We start from the raw sequence: 10,721 nt of genomic DNA, 5'->3' as shown, positions 1-10,721 counted from the left end.
ATTGGACAAAATTTCTTTTTGTTTCTCCTCGGACTTTCCTTTGCGTTGAGCCGCGCAAAGAGCAGTGGCTTGGTCTACCTTATATTAGCATATAGATATATATAAATGTCTTGTATTTTTTGTCCACCTCTTTTTTCATTTTTATTTTTACCATTTTCCCCCTTTCCATGAGCCATTCCTGTGATTGATGCATTGCGCTTGTAAATTTGATGCTGGCTTGTGAGGGGCGGAGGCTTGGACGTAAGAAGGGGTGCACTGCCTCCATAAACAGCCAGGGAATTTCGCGGGTGGAAATCGAGGGGGTGAGCGCCGGCATGCAAAGTGCGCGAAATTGACTTTGCTTTGCGGGCGCTGACAGTGGCATTGCGGCTGAAACGGGGTGGGAAAAAGGTGGAAAAGCGGGCGAGAAGCGCAGCAAATGATGAATGGAAAATGTGTGGAAAATTGTTAAGGCAAAACAGTGGGGCAGCTGCAAAAGAAATTTTGAAATCTTAGTTGAAATTATTATATATTAATGGCTATCCTTGTGACCTAGTTTGGCGAATGGTTTTCGGTTTGAAGGGGAACGGAGAAAACTGGTTAGAGTAGGGGTTCGGTTTGGCGGGGTAAAATGTGGACAACAGGGCGGATGAGTGACCTGAACGGAAGCCGTCTGTGGTCTTCTACTGCGTCGTTCATTGTGCACTGAGAATAAAGAAAGTTGCACGCCCGCACTCACACCCAGTGAAAATCCTTAAGAGCCAAACTGAAGGGATCACAAGGAGGTGGAACACAGGGGGTGGAAGGTGAAAAACGGGGCGGAGTTCTACCTCCTAATGTCTCCTCGGTTTGACAGTTGCATTTTTAATGCTCGACATAATTAAGTTTGGTTAGCAGAGCAGGGATTTATCTTCGTGTGTGTGTATAGCTAGTGAGCTTACAGAAGTATAGTGCACCCCCTTTGGCCACTGCCACTCCTTTTGCTGGCTAAGCACTTTTGGGACTTTTTGCTTGAGTTTATGGAGCAGAGCCAAACAAAGCGTACAATGTCAGTGGGCAAGTTTTGGCATCGATAAATGAACTAATTAGATTATAATTTCACAACACAGCGCAAACCCAAAAACGGTGCAAAGGATATATGTTTCCTTATGTTAATACTCAATGTATGAGTTGAACAGAAAAAGTCTGAAGTTCAGCCACTCTTTCCAAAGAAAACAGTACATTCAATTAATTTTTATGTAAGCGGCGTCGGAATTAAACAAATTATATTTAAACAATTTACTTTTTTAAAATATTTTTATATAATCGTTTGTAAACCAATACCTTATTTCAGAAACAGTTAAAAGGTAAATGTTCTAGCTACTTTGGGGCCGTCCATAAACCACGTGGACAAATTTTAAGCACTTTTTGAACCCCCCTCCCCCCCCTCGTGGACAATCGTGGATTTTTAACAAAACCCGCCCCCCCCCCCTATTTTTGTCCACGTGGACTTTTTTATTGAAAATTTTTTTTAATTTAAATTTAAAAGTGGAATAAATAACATAATGGTAAAAATTACATTTTTACTATGTCCACGTGGACATTTACCTCGACCCCCCCTCCCCCCTCGTGGAAAAGCGTGGACTTTTGACGAACCCCCCCTCCCCCCAAAATGTCCACGTGGTTTATGGACGGCCCCTTATTTTAAGTAAAATCAAGGGAGTCGAGTGCCTCGAATATCATATACATGTTACTCTGCGAACCAGTTGAACATATTAATTAGTGGTTCGATTTAATCATCTTTCGGCAGTTCGATAAGTATAGACAACAAAAAAAAAAGAACAACATTACACTGAACAAAAATCTTCGGAAATGTCGCCCGAATGTCGCATGAATGGTTCGACAGTATACATTTTTGGCATGGACGTAATTTACACTTTTGCAAAATCTTTAAATATGTGGGCGTATACATACTTTACCGTTGTGGGCGTGTGTGAGCGTTGGAATGGGCGTAACACCTTCCGATAAAAAACTTACTGAAGCTAAGAAATCTGAATCAAAAATCGCAACTCTCTACCTCTTATAGATTTCTAGATCACAGCTTTCACTGCTATACCTGGCATGAGTGGTATGAGCTGCGCTAGTAGAAATGCCTTTGAATTTTATTTTATTTGAAATTTGAAACAACGTTATATCGGGTATCTGATAGTCTAAGCTCTCCACTAGGCGTTCTGTTCATTATTAGCATTGCTTGCCGCTTCTTGCGTTTATTAATTCTTTCGTCCAAAAAAAAGTCCATGCAATGTGGAAAATGCTACTGAATAGAACCGCAATGTCATCTGGTTGCAATAAATGCAATCTACAAGCTAAAAACAAAAACGGGAGAATCAAAGGGAAACTGTTTATCAAACGGAACGGAGAGTACATCATCGGAACGCGGTAATTGAATTACTTCGAATAACAACATTTCTTTTGATGGTTTTTTTATATTTATTAAAAGCGAGAAACAGAAAAATTGGTATGCTAAGATTCTCGGTTTAAAGTAACATTAATATATTTTTTTAAATTATTTGGTAAATTAACCGAACTTTATTCCAACCAAAGACAAATATCAGTCTAGTTGGTACTGATTTTAGAGCTGTGGTTCCCTTGTAGGGTAGCTCTAACGTATGTATCAAATCTAAAAACTATGCATAAAATTTGATTCTGCCACTGGTTGTGGCTATGGGATTACCCATCACCGTAAGTTAGTTTGACAACTGTTAAAAGTAAGTCTGTTTTGCTATTCCGCGTTTTCAGCTATGAAATGGCAGAGATTCAATTCATCTAATTAGCTTTGGGCTGATAACTTTCCACCAGTGCAGGCGCAGCGTGAAAATAAATTGAACATCCAGACGATGCCATGCGAAGCGTCACTGACCTAACGCACACGTGAGCCAGCGGCATTGGCGGCGTTAACAGAAATAGCACACCGTGGAAAAAAGGAAAAGCGACTGCCCCCGCGGCGGGAATTTCCTCGCGGCGGCAGCAGCAGAAAACAACGCCGAGGAGCGCCGATGACAACGACAACAACGCCGAGCACCGCCGATATGTTGCGGCAACAAGCCACTTCGGGGATGCTGCTGAGATGGTCGGCGAAAGTTCGGGGCCGCTCGTACCGCCTCGCCGGGGAAAGTCGGGGAAAGTCGGGGAAAAGCCGAGCGAGGGATACAGTTGCCGGCAGCTGACGGGCTGTGCCGCAATTCAGTCTTTGCGCGTTTCCCAACTGCTGCGGTCCAGCGGAGAGGCGACGCCCGATTTTCGCACCCCAGACATTGTCGAGATTTTGCGAGTGCAATCCAATCATAGGTTCACGAAATTAAAAAAAGAATATTATTTACATATATACTACTTTAAATACAAATATTATGTTCGATTCTGTGACCCCACGCGAGTGTTGATTTATTTTTTGAGTGTTTAGTGCGGGAATAGAGCACTTTTGTTGCTTTATTTTGCTGGAGTTCGAAGTGTGTGTGCAAATTCCGAAACAGAAAGTGCAGCTCAAATAAAAAACACGTGCCAGTTTCTCGGGTGAGTGCCAAGATATAAACCGTAACCACAAAAACTTAACCGCAGTTCGAGCCTTTCGGGAAAATCGGGCCAACTTTTCTGCTGATGCACAGTTATTATGACAGCGACAAATTGATTGATTGACGATGACTAGGTGAAAAATACTGAAACAAATGCCCGAAAATAGGGCTTTTATTAAATTATATAAGTTTAATATATCACAAGTTAGGAACATTTACTTCCATTATTAAACATTGCACGCAAATTAAAAGTTTTATAAATAAAATGTTATATTGGTAACTATTAAATAACACAGTGCAACAAGGAAAATGTAACCGCAGCTTGGATTTTAAAATCTGAGACTGCTCAACAAAACTAGTCGAATTTGGATATTGTTGTAGGTAAAGACATAGGTCCGTACAAAACATAAATATAAACATATGGAAATTCAAAACTGTGAATATAAAAATGTAGACGCAAAAACACAATTTCTTCTATACATTTTATTGCATTTATAACATTATATATAATGTAATATCCTGTAAGAACCCTAAGCAAATAAAAAATAATTCCAATCGGCCCCTAAAATATAGCCAGTCTTGGAATCTGAAAGTATATATGATAACACCCAAACGTGAGCCAAGCTGGAGAGACCGCAAATGGAGTTTCAACCAGTACTTTCAGATTTTCAAATGCAAACTGCGGTTACAATCCAAAACCCTACAGATGTTTCATAGGGTACGTAATGTATAATTGTGGGCTATTCCCTTAAAAGTGTGTAAACACAACAAAACTTTATGGCTCAAATAAAAGTTAACCCCAACTATTCCTACTTAATGGAACCTAGGCCCCAAAATGTTATATATCCACATCTTTTTAAATTTTTGAACTGCTTTTATTGTTGTGGGCTGTAGGAGTCCCGGCGTAGACCTACCATAACAAGAAGGGGTTTAAGTTTTAACATAATGCTGGAGAGGCAATTTTTTTAATGCCAAGCACTTTATTGTGTATAAAAAAAACGCAAATAAAAATCTTAAAAAACGTATTCACTAATTATAGTGAAAGGGTACCGTTTTTGGGGCTGCAGCAGGGACTTCAGAATCAAAAAAGTGATTTAATATTAAATAAATTCCAGTAACCCGCTTCAAAAAAATTGTTTTGGCTTAGTGTTCACAGTCTTATAAATTAAAATACCACATTAAGAAAAAAAAACTGTTTAGCCATTGAAAACATTACTTGATACTTTTTCAGATTGCTTGTGAATAAAAATGTGCTTAATATTAAATACATAACGGCGGGTAAAACGTAATCTACCCTTTTAAATGGCTTTTCAAATAAACTATATTGGCCAGCATAACGTAGTGAGTTTCGTGTTATGTCCTCGCAGTGCCTATTATATTTTTGTCAGGAGTTGTTTTCCCAGAAAAGTTTGTCAAAAATTCTGTTCTATAGTCTGAAGGCAATTTAGGCGATTAGACGACGATATAAATAATATAAATTTATATTTTTTTTAACAAGATTGGGTAATCAAATTATATCAATTAAGATATTTTTTTTGTGATATAGTTAATAGGGTTTTTTTCAATTTGGTATTGTTGTCAATAAGTAAGACCCCTCATTGCGCACAACACTTTCAGTAACAATATTCGCTAAAATTGCTTTTTAAAGAAGTAATTGAAAATGTTCCTTATAACTTTTAAGCCAGTTACAATAATGCTTTTTTATCGAAATGTTATACAAAAGGTACGGCTTAAGCCAGTACACTATGAATACCATATTTCTCTTCACTTTTTACCCTAATGGGGCTTCCTCAAATTTCGCCCTAAGATTTATTAAAGAAATACAAAGTTTTCCATTGCAAAATCATAAATTGTTCAAGTCACAACACTTTATTAGAGCTTGAAAGTTCCAGCTTAAAATATGTATGTGACTTAATTTCCCGTGGCGTTAAATTAATATCCTTATAAAAGTTCGAGTTTCGCAATCAATGTTCCCGTGCATCATTTTGTGCCCCGAGAAGGTGCACTGTCGACTGCCATTTCGATACATGAACATAGGTTGGCGTCTGTTGAGCTACGGAATTGATTTGGCCAAGTGAACCGTGAAGGACGTGGGCTAGAGGGCGGTGGCCGGGCCTGCGGCACCTCCCGGCGGAATGCAAGTGAAAAACCGGCAAACAAAGCTCAAGCTGAATAAATAAGCACTCGGCACCCTGCACAAGGAAAAATGACTGCAAATACAAATACAAATGGTAATACAAATGGAAATGTTGCCTAATGCATTGGCACATCAAAAGCCAGCGGAAATGGACAGTAAATAAGTGTTTACAATTTTTTGCATCCAGTGCGCGCCTTGATGCATCTTCCTCTTACCCTTGTACATTTGTTGCTGCTTTTCTGTGGGGCAAGGCACATAAATTTCAGCGGAAATTGTGCAGACCCCCTTAAACACCCGACGCCCTAAGCCACTGGAATTGAAATCTTAGTCAGTGGTGGGCCCCCTACTTTGCCCACCTCTGACTAAGGTTTCAATACCAGGATCCCCAAAAAAGGGAACAAATTGTATCACTTTAAAATATTACTTAGCAAAGTGACGAGAACACTTTGCTGGCCAAACTTGAGAAACTAAATGATCAGGCAAACTGATGGATATGATTTTGTTTTATTCAAGCAGTTTTGCGGGATTTTGAGCACATTTAAAAAAAATCCCCAACTACGAGCACCTTGTTTGCTGCCTAGCTTCAAATATTTAGTTCGTTCGTTTTTGAAAGGTTCGAAGTTAAAGGTGTTTCATTAGCTTGATGCTGTACAAAATGCTTTTAGTAGCAATTTAAACATAAATTTAAGAATAGAATTATACATATATACACAAATATCAGCTTCCATCTCAACCTCTTCAGATTTGCGACTCCACCCACCAAGAAGAAGTTGGTTAGGAGCAGGGCCTGAAGAACTTTTCGCTACTTGTGCATTTATTATTATTTATAATTACCACTGCCTGCCCCTTTCTTTTAGAAAATCTACTTTTTGTCCGAAGTGCATATTCATTCATTGTCTTTAAACCATTTCTATGTGGAAGCTTAAGCTGCTGCTGACGAGCAGATAACTTTATTTCATTTGGCATGCGATATATTTTTATATTTTTGACTGCGCTTTTCATTAGCGAAAAAGAATTGCACTTGAACGCAGCAGCAGCAAAAGCAGCGGCGGCAGCCGGGACAAGTACTGCAATTACTGCATAAAGTACTTGTAACGAGGCAACTGCCACTGGAGCTGACTCTGAATCTGATGCTGATGCTGATGCCAGGCAACGTCCTTCTATCTGTCCGCCCACCAGCCAGCAGCAGTCCGCCGAATGCAGCGCTAATTTAAGGCAATTATTTGTGCCACCCGCCTCATTGCACAGTGGGGAAAAACAGACAACAGAATGCGGATGCTGAACCTGTGTTCACGTGAGTGCCAGGACATCGACTTAGAGTCGTGGAATTGGTAATTGCATTGCCATGGATATGGCAACTGCGCCTTTTGAGTGCATTTCGCTCAACCAACCAGTTGCGTTTGAGTAGGTGCTGTAATTAGTAGTGTTGGTCCTTGGCATAAAGCTGCACAGAGAAAACTATCCAAGAACATTGTTCTTGAATTGAGAACATTGTTCTTGAATTGAGAACATTCGGTCTTGCATTGAGAACATTGTTCTTGAATTGAGAACATTGTTCTTAAAAACCGTGTAAGTACATTTTGGTATCAATATAAGATCGAAATGGTGAGAAGAGAAAAGTTAAATTGAGTTTATTTAACAACTTTTTGATAAGTATACACTAAGGACTGAACTAATAGCTTATTTGTACATACAATATACTTAAATACCGCTAATTCAACTTGATTCGAGCAAAATAAAAACATTTTCAACTTAAAAGTGTCGTTCTATTTTTAAGAACATTTTCAACTCAGATGAGAACGTCAGAATTTTCTCTGTGTGGGCTTACTTTACCCAATTTAGTGTTTATAAAATAGGGGTTACATAATAATGTTTGTGCCATCATTTTTGAGACCTTTTTGTGCAGATTCCCGACCTTCCTCAAATAAGAAATTACTTATTTTAATATCTAACAGCTGGGTATAGTCTGTACTTAACATTTTAGTTAAGCTTAAAATTTGTATACAGAATGAAAACGTTATTAACATTATTAAAAGAATTACGTCAAATATCCATTGTTTTTAAGTAAAGTATTTTAGACCATATTTTTGAAACAGTAAAAGTCGGCTAAAAAATTGACAAAAAACGATTTATTTTAAGTTATTTTTTTTTTTAATGCTGCATTTAAAAAGTTATCTTACCTTATGGCCGTTATCTTGAACTTGTCTTGAACTTTTTAAATGCTATTGGGCTAGGACAATTCAAAATTAAAAAATATTTTTTAGAAATTAAGCCTAAGATCATAATAGAAGGTGTGTCTTAGAAGATCCCGACCTTTTTTAATAAAATGAAAGATACATCATTCCTCCGCCTTAATACACTTATTAGCTCGGTCCAACAACATTTCAAAAGAGTGTTTTTAATGGTCGTCCGGAATGGCCTTTTGGTCTTTTGAATGGCCTCCAAGTCAGCATAGCGCCTTTCTTCCGTGGCTAATTTCGGCTGGCCGAACAGGAAGAAGTCGATGGGTGCCATATTAGGCGAATACGACGAGTGGTTCATGGTAAAAGTTATATTTTAGATTTTAAAAAATCGGCCACTTGTGTCGATCGTTGAGAAGGCACACTATCATTATCAACTCTTCTTTTTGTTTCGATGACACAAACATACTGTCACATTGGACGGTATAACCCCACTTCCACCGTTCGAAACATGACATTTGGAGAAAATGTCAATGAAAGATGCACCTTTCCAACCCGGGTTCTCAAAGAGGTGGAAACACCAGTAAAAATGGTTGTCCCAAAGCAACTTCAAAAACTATCTACGAAGCAATGACGTGACTTTAAATTATTAAAAACATTTTGCGAAAGTGAACAAATCTCCAAAGATTTTAAGATATCACAGTTTGATTAAGTTCGTATATTTTAGGGAGCTATTTTGTAATTATAAGCCTAAGCCTTTTTTCCAAGTCTAAGTGCTCTTAAAAACTGATTTTTTCAAGTTTATTTTAAGATGATTAGGAGCAAGAAATGGTACATTAATCACAGCCATCGAACCTAATCCGAAAAAGTAAACCAGTTCCTTTATGTTAAAGCGCAATGTTTCTAAATTATTTATTAAGTGAAAAATTTCGCATTTTCGAGCCACTGTACAATTTCTAAAAAAACAAAAACATTACTTTGTGCGCATTTGCTTGCTTGTATACATATATTGTGTGCTTATGCCTCTACATTTGTATTTGTGTGGTTAAAAAGGACAGTTCATTTACAGGGTGCCACAGCAATGGCATCAGCGCTGAGTCCTATAAAATGTATATTAAACGTAAGAAACTCACCCCCATTCAGTGCTTTGTTATTTCTGTGGCACCCCCGATAAATACGGATTCTTCAAAATCTGTTACTGTAAAAGCAGTACGAAAATTGGGTCTAAGCATGCTTAGTATTTCCATTCATATTAAAATGCGTGTTTGCTTTGAACTATTACATTTACCTTTTTAAATATTTTATGACATGGTACACTATCATTTTGGGCTGCTGTGGAACGAGGCGCATTCCAAGGCCCCCCTGCATTCGTGTTGCTTGGCTCGGAAATTCTTTTGGAGGCCTCACTTTAGCCCGCACACACTCATTCATATTCCCGTGAGTGTGCGTGAGTGTGGGTGAGTGTCTAAGGCACGGCAACCATTCAGTCATTCGCCATGTCCGTTTCCGCTCCTCAGCCTCCCCCTTGGCCATTTAATGCACTTATTCATTAAAATAAAGCACAAAAATAAATGAATAAGCGAAGTGGCGGGGAGAGAGGCAAAAAATAGATGGCGAGAAGGCGCAACAAGAATGAAAATGAATGAAATAAAAAATGTAAACATACACAAGTGCAATGCAAATTAAAGCAGACAGCAAAGTGGCAGCACTGCGGGGGCGGTGGGGTGTGGTTTTTGTGGACGCAGCCGGGTGGGCGGCTGGTTGACTGTGGGGGGGGGGGGGGAGTATTCACTGCGAAGAGGCAATTCATTAGCTTTAATTTAGGTAAATGTCCTTGGTCCTTGCGGCGTTGCCTCTTGCGGTGAACGTCGCAAATGCAACTAAAATGTTGCGGTTACCATCGTTACCGCCCACCGCCCCGCCCCAAAACCTGGCACACTGCGAAAATATTACACATGGACACGTTTGTCGCACTCAATATGATTAAAAGATTAGGTGTTAAGTATTGGTTATTCCACGTCAAAGGTGGAACGCAAATTGAGGTCACTTTGAAATAATTTCGATAGTACAGCTTAATTATTTAAAATGAACTCGGAAAGTTAACCTGATCAAGAATATATATACCTAATGGGACCGAAAGCGCTTCCTTATACACTCGGGCGAAAACACCGTGCTAAAATCAAGTACAAACAGTCTACATTTAATAACGATTTCATGCCTACCATTTTAAGACCGCACCTACGGAAAAAGGTCTCACATTAAGCACATTTTGGATGTAAATATATGCCAACTCTGAAAATTCTCATATAATGCGCATAAGATACACAGTGATAATGCCCGTGAGCGGCAAGTCGTAAGTAAACTAATAATATAATAACTAGATTTAAGAATTATACTTGATTTTTACTGAGTATACTTTCCGACGAATCCAGTAAACTCTACGAGTAACGGGTATAAAAATCGTTATAAAAATGGATATACCAACCAGAGAGAATCCCTATGGTGTATCCCTTATCTGTGTACATCGATCCCAAGTGGCTGATTGTTTGATCGAAATGTATCGCCAAAACTTAAAGGACTGTATACGAAGTTCTAAAATGTTCTTATTCGGAACGCAGCAATCGAATATGCCTCTGTTTGCAAGAAGATCAAATATTTAACTGAAACGAGCAGTGTGCAAAAAATTTAGAAAAAGTATTTATTTAGAATGCACAAGCATTTTTCGTCACAAAATTTGATATCAGAACTTTAGTATGCTAAAGATGCGATCGTCACGACTCCATACTTTGCTAGGAGGTGTTTTTATTTGATTTATTTGAGAATAATATTTTGTTAAATATTCATTTATTTTTTTATTATGAAGGTATTCTTAAAACT

The 10,721-nt window shown here is 38.5% G+C and overlaps 1 protein-coding gene across 2 annotated transcripts in view; it reads left to right on the top strand.

Annotated features, from left to right (window-relative positions):
- The first annotated feature begins 3,219 nt into the window (after positions 1-3,219).
- The window catches only part of LOC119558262 (chaoptin), a 412,604-nt gene continuing 405,102 nt past the window's right edge, over positions 3,220-10,721 (top strand). Inside the window, exon 1 of one of the 2 annotated variants that reach the window (XM_037871610.1) lies at positions 3,220-3,528. The gene's annotated coding sequence lies outside the window, so the exon portion shown is untranslated. The other variant, XM_037871611.1, reaches the window with a different exon arrangement.

Source organism: Drosophila subpulchrella, chromosome X, assembly GCF_014743375.2.
Source record: "Drosophila subpulchrella strain 33 F10 #4 breed RU33 chromosome X, RU_Dsub_v1.1 Primary Assembly, whole genome shotgun sequence".
NCBI lineage: Eukaryota > Metazoa > Arthropoda > Insecta > Diptera > Drosophilidae > Drosophila > Drosophila subpulchrella.
This window is presented reverse-complemented; position numbering and strand designations above follow the sequence as displayed.